This window comes from Panthera pardus, unplaced genomic scaffold (genome assembly GCF_024362965.1).
Source record: "Panthera pardus isolate Hobbes unplaced genomic scaffold, ASM2436296v1 HiC_scaffold_13, whole genome shotgun sequence".
Classification (NCBI taxonomy): domain Eukaryota; kingdom Metazoa; phylum Chordata; class Mammalia; order Carnivora; family Felidae; genus Panthera; species Panthera pardus.
The window spans coordinates 14,922,245-14,935,663 of NW_026526688.1; positions in this window are offsets into that span (position 1 = coordinate 14,922,245).

Genomic DNA, 13,419 nt, shown 5'->3' on the forward strand with positions numbered 1-13,419 from the left:
TAAAGCCATGTGACTAAAATCACTTGTAAACACATGATTGCCTCTCAAATTTTTTTAAATGTTTGTTTGTTTATTTATTTATTTATCTATTTATTTATTTTGAGAGGGTGAGGGAGAATCCCAAGCAGGCTCCACGCTCAGTGTGAATCCCAACCTGGGACTCGGTCTCAAGACCTTGAGATCATGACCTGACCTAAAATCAAGAGTCAGGATGCTTAACCCACGGAGCCACGGAGGCACCTCGAGTGCCTCTCAAATTTTTTTAATTAATTAATTAATTTATTTATTTATTTTTTAACGTTTATTTATTTTTGAGACAGGGAGAGACAGAGCATGAACAGGGGAGGGTCAGAGAGAGAGGGAGACACAGAATCTGAAACAGGCTCCAGGCTCTGAGCTGCCAGCACAGAGCCGGATGCGGGGCTTGAACCCACGGACTGCGAGATCATGACCTGAGCCAAAGTCGGAGGCTCAACCAACTGAGCCACCCAGGCGCCCCGCCTCTCAAATTTTAATGTGCACGAGTCACCTGTTTTTGTCAAAATGCAGACTTGGATTCAGTAGGTCTGGTATGGGGGCCTGAGATGCTACATTTCTGACAAGCTCCTCAGTGGGGCTGATGCTGCTGGCGGGGGGGGGGGGGGGGGGGGGGGGGGGCGAACCTACATTTTGTGGAACAACTGGGTGGATCCAGAAGAGGGAGGGGTGGGCCCTGTGGCGGTGGGAGGGGCGGAGAGGGAGCAAGAGAATCCCAGGCGGGCCCAGCGCTGTCAGCACAGAGCCCCGCACACCCGCCCAGGGCTCCGTCTCATTACGTGGGATTGTGACCTGAGCCGAAATCAAGAGTGGGAAGCTTAACCGACTGAGCCACCCAGGCGCCTCAAGTTTTGGTGCGAAGGGAAGCATGATTGTAGCTGAGGTGAGCGAGCTAAGGGAGGATTGTAACCCCTAAGGAGACAATATAGCGTGACCATATTGGAATATTCCATTAGAAGGGGACGGATGCATGCTGTCAGGAGAAGCGGGTTATTGCAACAGTCACATCTGAACAGGCAGGCAACAAGGAGTGAGGGAGAACTGAGACTCGTGACGGGTTCATCTCAAACAGGCACAGGGACAGCTCCAGTTAATGTGTCAAAAAGGAAGGTGGTTTTTCAACTCACTTGTTAAGATCTGTATTTGCTCATCTGTTACTTACAAGGCACTGTTTTTAGGCCTCGGGGAATAAAAGTGATCGAGACGACAAAAATCCGTGTAACCTGGTGGTACTCAGGTTCTGCGAGTGAACAGGTGTGAATGCAGGCAGCTCGCTAGATTTGGTATTGAGAAAAGAGCTCGTTCTCTTCTAACAGCTCCCGCTTTCCCCGTGAAGGGCTGACACCGGGAAGGGACATGGGAAGTCTGCAGGAGTCCCGAGAGGTGTGTGCGAACGATCGCTGGGGACAGTGGGAGAGTGGCCGGGGAAGGCCAGTCCGATCCGGGGGTCAGCTGGAGCCTCGGGTCACAGCTTCAGATGAGCTGATAACTCATTCTTGTTGCCTGGATGCAAGCATGACAAAAGAGACGGACAAAATAGCAAAATTTCAAAATATCCCTACAGCGAGCTGGAAAAATTGCAGCCCTCCTCTCCTTTTTATATGCCCAGTAGGTGGCTTCCTCGGAGGGCTCTGTCCTCATTACCCCCACCCGACCTGGAGAAGGGGCTGTCTTCAAGGAGCAGTGAGGGTAGAAATAAGCCAGACAGCTCTTCAGCCCTTCCTGAATCAAGTGCTTATAGTTTGATGTATACTTTTATGTTTTAATTTTTTTTTAGAGGCAGAAAGAGCGCGCGAGCAGGGTAGAGGGGAAGAGGGAGAGAGAGAATCTTAAAACCCACCCGATTGCACGACTCCATCCCACAATGGAGAGGTCATGACCTGAGACGAAAACCAGGAGTCGGATGCTCAACCCACTGAGCCACGCAGGCGCCCCTGAAAATGTGTTTTAAGTAAAGTGTAAGTTACCTTGGAATTCGCTCACCATGTTGCCTAAACTCTATACATCAAGTAGAGAGACCAAAGGTCCCTGTCCTGTTCTACATGCGAGGTCAGTACCCTGGCCGAGGACTCCAGAGATGTGGGCTTCTCTGGGGTCTGCAGTGTGTTCAGCCATAAAATGAGCGATTTAAGGTAAGGTTATGCTAAAAACGTGGTTATTATTAATCACATACCTTACAATTGATAGGAAAGAGTTCTTCTGGTCACAAACTTACTAATCGTGGAATTTGTAAAACAAACAGTGTTTAGTTCATGTATGTGGTAGCTAGACTTTACAACAGGGTTTTCTAAACTTCGGACAATAACATGATCTTGATGGGTTTTTCCACGTCCACATCCCATTCTAATTTTATATTTATAGGAATTTACTTATTCAAGACTTTTCTTTAAAATGACTCACTTTTGGATGTCAGTTTATGTGTAAAAGAAAGCCTGTCACTTTGGTAAGTGGAAAATTGTCAAAGTATCACTTTGATTGGATTCCCTTAAAATATAATGAAAACAAAGTCATGTTATTAAATTCCAGCTAGGTAGTATCATTGTGAAAACAGAGCCCCAAATCTGCTCTCCCTTTTTAGACGTGTGATTAGTAAATAATATTGGGTAGGGGTAAAAGAGACAAATAAACACCGAGTCAAGTCTCTTCTGCATGATGTAACCAAAAGGATTTGAAGAGAATATCGAGGGGCGCCTGAGTGGCTCAGTCGGCTGAGCGTCCAACTTCGGCTCAGGTCATGATCTCATGGTTCATGAGTTCAAGCCCCGCTTCGGGCTCTGTGCTGACAGCTAGGAGCCTGGAGCCTGCTTTGGATTCTGGGTCTCCCTCTCTCTCTGCCCCCTCCCCTGCTTGCACTCTGTTTCTCTCTCCCTTAAAAAAAAAAAAAAAAAAAAAAAAAGAATATCGAGCACTACGTCACCATCCTGCTCCCGGAAACACTTTAAGCAACAGCAAAGGTTAACTACCGCACTTTGTCGGCAATGCTAACGTGTCTTCGAGGCACCCGTCTACTACGTGCAGATGGACTGACTGTGCGTTGTAGTAAAGGTTTCTGTAAAACCCCTAAGGTATTGGCCAGCACCACCGCCATTGCTATGAGGGTAACTGACATTATCCTGACTCCACTAAGTTTCCGGACTTGTTGGTGTTTTTAAGCTCAGGATAAAAAAAATCTGCAGCTCCTCGAATACCAGGCTGGGAGCAGAGAGAGCGGTCCTAGGCAGCCTCGTCTATAGTTTTGGGCCTGGTAGTCCAGCCTTAAAAAAAAAAAAAGAAAAAAAAAAAATCCTTGGAATTTTCCAGATAACTTCCTCAGTCACCCACTTGCTCGGCTTGGCGATCTTCGTTGTAAAAAAAAAAAAAAAAAATTCCAATTTCCTTATGAATTAGATAACAGCAAAATGTCCTAACACTGCAGGACTCAGATTTCTGGTATTTGTGTGTTTTGGTGTGGTGGGTAGCTGTGCCCCCACATGCAAAGTCGTCTTTCACCTTTTAATTGTATTAGATAAAAATTGTCCTGCCCCCTTAAATACATCCTTCCATCCTTTTTGGCAAGATTTGATGCCTTCGTACTTTGACTCAGCACCGTGTGCATATCCGGGGATTTCCTTTCATCTTGGCCCAGTCTGGAGGGCTGTTACCTCTCTACTTGCCTCGGATGAGTTTTTAAAATAAACGTGGCTGCTTTTAACGCGATTGGTTCTTTCTTGCTTCTAAAACTGCCTGCCCAGCGCTGGAAAAGCATTTGGGGAAATTTGTGCCTAGCTGAAAAATAAATACATTCTAAGAGAGAATTTCGTGCTTGAGCTTTGATGTGTGGTTTTGGTTTTTTTATGTAGGTGGATTTCCCCCCCCCCCCCCCCGTTTTTGACTGTGTTCAGATAACAGTGTTTTGCTATATTCTTGCTTTGAGCAGCAAAATCGGATAACTGTGACCGGAGTCCTTAATTTATTTGTATAGTGCCTTAATCTTTGAAACTTCCCACATAGAAACAAAGGTGTTAGACCAACCGGCTAGTTTTCGCTCCAAAGATTCAGGTTTTAGACTAGTAATACGGAATCATGTCCTCAGTGGGAGGTAAGGATTTGGGTGCTAAGAATCTGCTGTTATACTTACCGAGGTTGTAAAATGGTAACATATAGCAATTCCAAGCCTTCAAGACAGACTTTGATTGCATTTTTGTGCCCCCCTGAGGCATGGTAAATCCCTCAAATGTCAGAAAATGTCCCCCAACATCTTTGGAGTGCATTTGGTTTTTTGGTCATAAACTTACATTTCTCACCAACTTGAAAAAGAAAACAATTCTCGGATTAAGAAAAGCCATTTATAAACTGTAGCAAATTAGTGCCTGAAAAGTTCCTCAGTTTTGACTGCAAAACATTTCCAGTAGCTTTGGCCTTGAATTTATGATGCTTGGGTATCGCACTGAAAATTTTCTCCGCCTGCATCAGTTTAATGTTACTTTGGAATAATTCTGTCTAAATGTAAGGTGTAATTTAGTAAAAGTGACCGTCTCGCACTTTTCTAACTGTACAGTGGAAAATAAACCTTCCATGGCTAGTTAGAAGGATGTAAATTATTTTTTCTGTTTAAGACTTTACCAAAATCCACCTGAAATTATATTTCTCTTTCCAGTGCAGATCAAATGCTTAGTTATCTGGCATTGAGAGATTAAAAACCTTTTCATATGACTTTCATGTCCTTTGAAACATCTGAAAACAAGACTTTGACCCTTTCAAGCTAACAAGAGTGAGTTCAGGATGTTGGTAAAGCGTTGTAAAGAAGTACTTTATGTGTGAGTTTGTAGCGTCTGCTTAAATAACCAATGATTAACTCAGTGAGTTGATAAATAGTAGCTAAGGATATTATTTTGCATGCAGGGTTAAGGTAGATGATTTGCTGGGAGTTTTTTTGTTTGTTTCTTGCTGCTTTTTGTTTGTTTGTTTTTACCAGATAACCCGAATCTTTGTTTCACTCATTATGATCCCACTGGAAGCCACGCTTCTGGGGGGACAGAGATGCAAATACTATGCTACGAAAGAAAATTCAGTAGTTTTGGTAGCATTCCCACCACTGTTTAAAGGGACAAGGGCTTGCACCTTCTTTCTGGTTGCTAGGCAGTCCTACTCAAGCTGGCGGAGGAAGTGTGTCAAACCTTCCCAAGTGAATCTGATACAACAAATAACAATATGGTTCAAGGAAGAATTGTCTGTCAAATATCATTGGGTTATGTAGCCTATCAGCTCAACTTTGAAAGTATTGTGCTCAGTTTCCCGATTGGTAACATTGGCCTTGATTTCTTAGGTAAAAGGGGCTGTAACCTTCCTATTTGATCAGAGAAATTCTAGAAGAGGCCACTTTTATAATCTTGCACTCATTTCTGGGAGAAGCATGGACTACAGAGAGCGAGCAATAATGAAGATGTGAATTCAAGCCCTGTTTTATTATTACCATATGAGTCAACGATATGAGAACTGACTGTTGGGGAACAATTTTCTGTTCCCAGTGGGCTCTGACATTGATTAGGATTTAGTGTCGTGACATTCCTTTGGCTCTAGAACCTATAAAGATCAGGCCAACTGTTGTCCTTGGAGATCTAGTTGTTTCAAAGTCATATAATTTGCTTCTGTAAAATGCAATGACTGAAAAGGCGGAATTGCTTAATCATTGTCATGGTCAAAAATTTCTGCGAAAGGGTAGAGAAATACCTTCTGTAGACAGAACTGAAACCTGAATTGTGTATGAGGCACAGGGCCTTTGGAGAAAAGGGGTAGCCAGTTGCCCAAGACTTACAACGCCAGACAGTGATTGGCAGAGTTCCAAATTTATCATTTCTAGCACAGTTCAGTTGAGAGAGCAGGAAATCTTTTTGTTCGTTTCACCTTGTTATTAGTTGGGGTCTTTAGGAATATCAAGAGCCATGAAGAATCAGATAAGTAAATTATTCCTGGAACCAGGAGATTAAGCTAAAGCAGTATTTGATATGCCGGCCTCTATATCCTGAGAAGCAACAGACTCTCTGTTAGTCTCTAGAAATGTGTTTGGTAACGCTCTTTTGAGAATAGGTTGTTTATTCAGAAGAGAATGATGTGTCAAGTCCAAGTGAGGGTGATAGGCAAAGGGAAAACTTCCTTTCTGCCTTTTCACAATCATGCTCATTTTACAAAAGAGGGAAGGAAGGAAAGAAGGAAGGAAGGAGGGAGGGGAGGGAGGAGGGAGGGAAACCTCCTTTTCTTAAAGCACCATAAAACTCACTCTTTGTCGTGTTTAATACAGTTTTACTTATTTTTAATGAATTATCAATTTTATAATGTTTTAATCAATTGTGAACTAGTAATTGTAATACTAACAATTGAGAAGAAAGAGGCAGATATTTGTTGCAAAGAAGTATGATACGGTAACCAAACAGTTCTTTTTTTTTTAACTTTATTTTTTAAAATTTACATCCAAATTAGTTAACATATAGTGGAGCAATGATTTCAGGAGTAGATTCCTTAATGCCCCTTACCCATTTAGCCCCTCCCCCCCCCACAAGCCCTCCAGCAACCCTCAGTTTGTTCTCCATATTTATGAGTCTCTTCTGTTTTGTCCCCCTCCCTGTTTTTATATTATTTTTGTTTCCCTTCCCTTATGTTCATCTGTTTTGTCTCTTAAAGTCCTCATAGGAGTGAAGTCATGATTTTTGTCTTTCTCTGACTAATTTCACTTAGTGTAATACCCTCCAGTTCCATCCACGTAGTTGCAAATGGCAAGATTTCATTCTTTTTGATTACTGAGTAGTACTCCATTGTGTATATATGCCACATCTTCTTTATCCATTCATCCATCGACGGACATTTGGGCTCTTTCCATCCTTTGGCTATTGTTGATAGTGCTGCTACAAACATGGGGGTGCATGTGTCCCTTCGAAACAGCACACCTGTATCCCTTGGATAAATGCCTAGCAGTGCAATTGCTGGGTCGTAGGGTAGTTCTATTTTTCGTTTTTTGAGGAACCTCCATACTGTTTTCCAGAGTGGCTGCACCAGCTTGCATTCCCACCAGCAATGCAAAAGAAGTCCTCTTTCTCCGCATCCTGGCCAACATCTGTGGCTGCCTGAGTTGTTAATGTTAGCCATCCTAACAGGTGTAAGGTGGTATCTCATTGTGATAATCAAACAATTCTTAAGAATAAGAATGCATCCGGGCGCCTGGGTTGGTTGGTTAAGCATCTGACTCTTGATTTTGGCTCAGGTCATGGTCTCATGGTTCGTGGGATCAAACCCTGAGTTGCGTTCTGTGCTGACAGCGTGGAGAAGCCTGCTTGGGATTCTCTCTACCTATTTGCCCCTCTCCTGCTCACACACTCTCTCTCAAAATAAATAAATAAGCTTAAAAAGAAAAGAGTAAAAATGCATCATTAGGATACTATTTTGTGGGGAAAGTGGAATGGACATACAATTTCGAGAGAAAAAGAACGTTCAACTCTGTGCAGTAAAAATGTGCGGTATGTATATTCCATTGAATGTATCTGAGCGACGTAATGATTTTATTTTAAGGTGCCAGTATAGATTACACGCTGGAATTTTTATTTGTTGCATTCACACAAGCTTAGAGGTCAAGTTATACGTTTGAGAGGATATATAGTTTTTCAAAAAAAAAAAGTTTAGTAGATTTGAGAGCACAGCCAGAAATCATTGACAGAGATAATCTGTTCCATATTGGCCTTGACCCTCTCACCTCAAATGATTTATCCCGCCTTCGCCTTAGACTTTGCGATTACCAGAATCTTCGTGTGACTACTACCAAAGAAGCCATCGTCGATTTTCAGCATCTCATCCTCTAACCGCCACCTTCTGTCATTCTCACTCCCTTCTCTACTCCGACTGGAGCCATCCTTCAGCACCCGCACCTCCAAAGTATCCCCACCAAACCTTCCTACTTGCTCACCTCCTCAGGTGGGTGTCTGCCTCCTTACCTGACACTCTGTGGCCCATCACTAATCAGGTGTCTGCACGCACAAAGCTCAAGCGGGCCCCGGGGCGGCCTGACCCACCTCCTACGCCTTCTGAGTGCACTTCTCCCTCTCCGAGCTCCCTGTTCTGCGAACATGCAGTACCGTCCTGCTTCTAATCTAATCACAAGCTGATTAATTCACTTCTTACTTCACCAGAAACAGGAAGGTTAATCAGAGACCTCCACCTGCTGTTCTACCCGAGGTCTTGGCCCACCCGCCTGGCGTCTCCTTCTTCTGGGTGAGCGTCTGTTCCAAAGGTCTCCACCTGCACAGGGACTCTGTCCCGACATTTACTCCCTCCATCCTGATGATCCCCGTTTTCTCCTTCCATTGCACTTTCTATTGGCATGTGATGTTGTTGTATTTCCAATCTGGCAGCTTTCAACTCCTTTGATACTCTGGTGGCTCCCAAATGCACATCAGCAACCCGACCCTCATCTCGGCTTATGTACCCAACACCCCTTGCAACACATGCCTTTGTCTAAAGCGTGCCTCAAACTAAACACGTAAGCCCTGGAGTTTTTCACTACCCGCCCCCCCAGCTGCCAACCTACTCTTTCCTCGTCTTTCTCTACGCAGTAAAGGGCAGTTACATCTTTCAGTTGCAAAGATTGCGAAAAATCTTGGAGTCATCTTTGATTCCCTGTGTTCTCTTACACGCCCAAACAAATCTGTCTGCAAATTCTGCCAGTGTGATGTTCAAAATATATCCAGCGGCTTGCTCTCCGCTGATCTTTTACTTCATCTAGACCACCATCAATCACTTCTGCCAGAACCATTGTAATCGCTTCCCAACCAATCTTCCTGTTTCGGCCTTTGTCCCTATGCGTGTTTTCTACAAAGCAGCTCAAGAGATTCAGCAAATCAGTCTCTCCTCTGATAAACGTCCTTCAGTGGCTTCCTATCTTAAAGTAAACTCCAAAATCTTTACAATGGCCTAAAAGGTCACATTTAATCTGGCTCTGAGTGCTGACCTTTCTTAGCCCTTTCCTTTTCCTCACTCTATTCCAGCCACATCAGATCGGCCACCTTGCTGTGCCCTGAATATATATCTATCACCCCAGCCACAGGGCCTTTGCGCCTACTGTCTCCTCTGCCTACAAGGGTTTGCTCTCAGATTCCCATTTCACTTGCTCCCTCTATCACTCTGCAAATACCTATTTTATGCTGTAGAATGCCCTGTGTTTCTCTCCCGAAACTCTTCATGAAACTCCAGCTAGATTAGAAAAAAGACCAAACTTTGTGAAATTCTAACTAAAGAATGATTATCTGACCTGAACCTTCTTACCAGCATTTTAATATTGTTAGTCCTGCTAGTGTGATATTAATTCAAACAAGTTTTGAATTTGTGGAAATTTGAGATAGTATATGAAGAAAATTCAAATATTAAAAAAAGAACCCTAATAAAAAGAGAAAATGTTCCACTGACGTCTCTTCCCGCTAAAATATAAGCTCCTTGGGAGCAGGAACTGCTGTTTTGTTCACAGCTGTATTTTCAATGCCTAGAACAGTGCGAGCACAGCATAGTCCTTAATAAATATTTTTTTGAATGAATGTCATGAAGCTTTTGTTAATCTAGCCCAGCATCTTTGGTCTTTAAACATATCATCCCTTCTCAGTAGGCCTGTTTTCTTTTCTTTTTATTTTTTTGTTTTTTTTTATGTTTATTTTTGAGAGGGAGAGAGAGAGAGACAGCACGAGTGGGGGAGGGGCAGAGAGAGAGGGAGACACAGAATCCGAAGCAGGCTCCAGGCTCTGTCAGCACAGAGCCGGATGAGGGGCTCGAACTCCTGAACCCTGAGATCATGCCCTCAGCTGAGGTCGGTCTCCCAACTGACTGAGCCCCCCGCAGGCGCCTCTGGGCCTGTTTTCTTGGAATGAAGCTGCTGGGTGGACCCAGGGCTTGTTCATATGACTGAGTAATCAGTGATTCTGGCAGGGACCTACTTGTCAGGGCATTAAGGGAACATCAAGCTATTGTGTTTTTTCTCTAAAATTAAACACTGATGCATTTAGTTCATGTTTTGGGGGGAAAACGTGTTTGAGAGAAAAGCGCAAGAATGCTTTTGTTTCCATAGCAAGAAGTAAAATATGATGTTGAGTAGAGGAAATGTGAAATTAATTTTAATAATGCTTTAGTGCTTCAAGGAATAGGACGTAGCACAAACCTGTGATAAAGGCATTAAATGGACAGTGACCATCACAAAATGCCCATTGCCTGTTGGGCAGTTCGGTCTGAATAAAGGAAGACAAGGCTCACTGAGTTTTCACTTGAACTTGCTATCACCTCGGAAACACATTTGTCAGTTTCTGTAACGGTCAAGCCATACAGATCAGCTTGCTGCTTATTCACTGGGAAAGATGAGGGGTCAGCTTACTACCCTTGATTTCCTGTGTCAAAACATAGAAAAGCGTGTTCTGCTATCCAGACAGGAGAACTGTATTACTTTAATCGGGAAGGACCTTTCCCGGTTGCTGTCCCTGGCGGTGTACAAATGCTTTCTTTTTCAGGGTGATGTTCTCCACCTGAACAAGCTGAAGATAAGACAGCAAAGGTGCAAAGTCACAGGTAGGTTAGAAAAAAAATGTCCAAGATGTTATATCCCTGGAAGATACGGATTGGCCACAGCCTTGTAAGATTTGGGGAAAGAGAGGTATAGAAACAGCAAATATCTGGCAAGAGCGTTGCAGTTAGGGACCCATGCCAGACATCACTAATTTTTTTCCGGCATTCTTTACTGCTGAGTTTCGGTGACCTCAAAAGGTCTTCTCGATGCTGACATCCGTTGATTGATGTTAGCACCAAAGATCAAGCCTATCTGCTATTGCAGTTTGAATGGAACTTTAGAGATTCTTTCTGACAGGTGTTCTGTTTTCTGATTATAATTCTATGCGGAAGATCAAAATGAGTTCTTATTATTGGTCAACTCATCGTTGACTGGGTTAAACAGTCATAAAGACTGTTCTCATAAAGAGACATTCTCATAAAGAGAATTTAGCTTTCTGTTTGCTCGATCTCCAAACTACGTTGTTTATTCTTTTCTTTCCCCTCTTTCTTAGTTTGTAGTAAAGTACTTTGAAATTTATGGGCTACCTTGAGTTGGGAAAGCAGAGACCAGTGCTTCTAGATTAGATCCTGTGTTAAGCGTATAACACAGGCTCATCATCAACAAATTGTGAAGGGAGGGACGTGCATGGTTTCCCTTAAGTCATTACTCTGCCCTTGGAGTTGGGACTCCGAAGACTGGCTGGTGTTGGTGGCGGTGGTGGTGAGTCTTTCTAAATAAGTCGGCATCTCTCTCCTACTTCCTTTTCAAAGACTCCACATTCTTGTCGACTTTTGTTGTGCTCAACAGTATTGGCATTCCTCGAAACTGTCTGATTTCGCATTCACTGAAACTCTACTCTGTTTGCTTTTATTTCCAGGGCTCTTTTCTTCTTTGTGTCACTTCTTCTTTGTCTCCTTAACCAGGAATGTCACCCCACGCTTGGCCATGGCCTTCCATTTCTCTCCACACTCTTCTGAGATCTCGATCCTTAATGACTTCACCCATCACCTCCTGGATCTATATCACCATCCCTTAGCCTGACAACCAAGCCTTCTCAGTCCGCTTGCCCTAGCTAGCTCCTCTTGGATGGTGAAGTATCAGCTCACAGCAAGGCATCTTCCCCTTGACTGGCCCAGTTCCCCCCCAATTTCTGTGTCAGCTAAACTGCCTCTGTATCATTTCCATCCACTTCCCATCCACTATAGACGCCAACACCACGGGAGATGAAAAAGAAAAAAGCATCTTCTTGAAGTTCTAGAAAGCCAGTTGATCCTATGCTAAAAGAAGGGGAGAAGCAGGGCACGCCTGGATGGCTCAGTCAGTTAAGCGTCCGACTCTTGGTTTCAGCCCAGGTCATGAGCTCACAGTTTAGGAGTTCGAGCTCTGAATCGGGCTCTGTGCTGACAGTGTGGAGCCTGCTTGGGATGCTCTCTCTCTCTCTCTCTCTCTCTCTCTCCCTCTTTCTCTGCCCCTCCCCCCTCAAAACAAATAAATAAAAAAAAGAAGGGGAGAAGCTATGAACCATGGAAAAGATAGCCTTTTCAGCAGGCTCTCAAACAGAAATGCATGCCTCCATGCTGGTCATCCCGTCCCAAATCTATATTATATTACATATTATGTGACACTACACATATATTAATAATTATAGTATACATTATATATTATTTTCCTTCTTTTTAAAGTGTTGATCCTACTTTTCCACTTGAATATTCTTGTTACGTGATCTAATGTTTCAATAAGTTTGAGATTCATTTGAATTAATACCATGTGATTAGCAGGCTTAATATTCTAACCTAGATAGATATGGAAAGAAGAGTTTGTTGGTTTGTTTGTTCGTTGTTTTTTTTTTTTCCTTAATTTTTAAAAATACAATTTATTGTCAAGTTAGCTAACATACAGTGTATCCAGCATGTTCTTGGTTTTGGGGTTAGATTCCCATGATTCATTGCTTCCATACAACACCCATTGCTCATCCCAACAAGTGCCCTCCTCAATGCCCATCACTCATTTTCCCTGCTCCCCGCCCCCCATCAGCCCTCAGTTTGTTCCCTGTATTTAAAAGTCTTTTGTAGTTTGCCTCCCTCTCTGTTTGTAACTATATATATATATATATATTTTTTTTCCCTTCCCTTCCCCCATGGTCTTCTGTTCAGTTTCTCAACTTCCACATGTGAGTGAAAACATATGATATCTTTCTCTGACTGACTTATTTCACTTAGCATAATACCCTCCAGTTCCATGCGCATTGTTGCCAATGGCTGGATTTCATTCTTTTTCATTGCCGAGTAGTATTCCATTGGATATATAAACCACATCTCCCTTATCCATTCATCAGCTGATGGACACTGGGGCTGGAAAGAAGGGTTTTGATTGGGCCAGAGAAACTTAGGGCAATCTGAGCACACTCTACAGATCTTTTGGGATAGCTATGTAATAGCGGCAAAGCATTAGGACAGCTCAGAGGGAAAGATATTGGAAAGTGAGAAATGGCCGAAAAATAGGTAAGAGTTTGGGAAAAGGAACGGGGCGCATGTGGTTCAGCTCCGTCTGGATTCTTCCGTCAGTCCCGTCTGCCAGCAGGGAGGATGCATTCCTGTCTCCTCTCTGCCACGCTATCCATAGGGGTCTGCCCTTGTGGGACAGGGGGACCGGGTAGGTAATGGGTCTAACCCACTTAGCAAGATCACTTAGCGGCAGTTACAGAGTCATTAATAAGCTCTCCACCAGCTTATTAATAATAAGGCTGGCATGTGGTCTGCCTTGGCCCATTTCCTGTTCTTCTTTCCGCATTAGTTCAAGCACGCGTGCGTGGGAGAAACCAAGGAAAGGTGTTATTC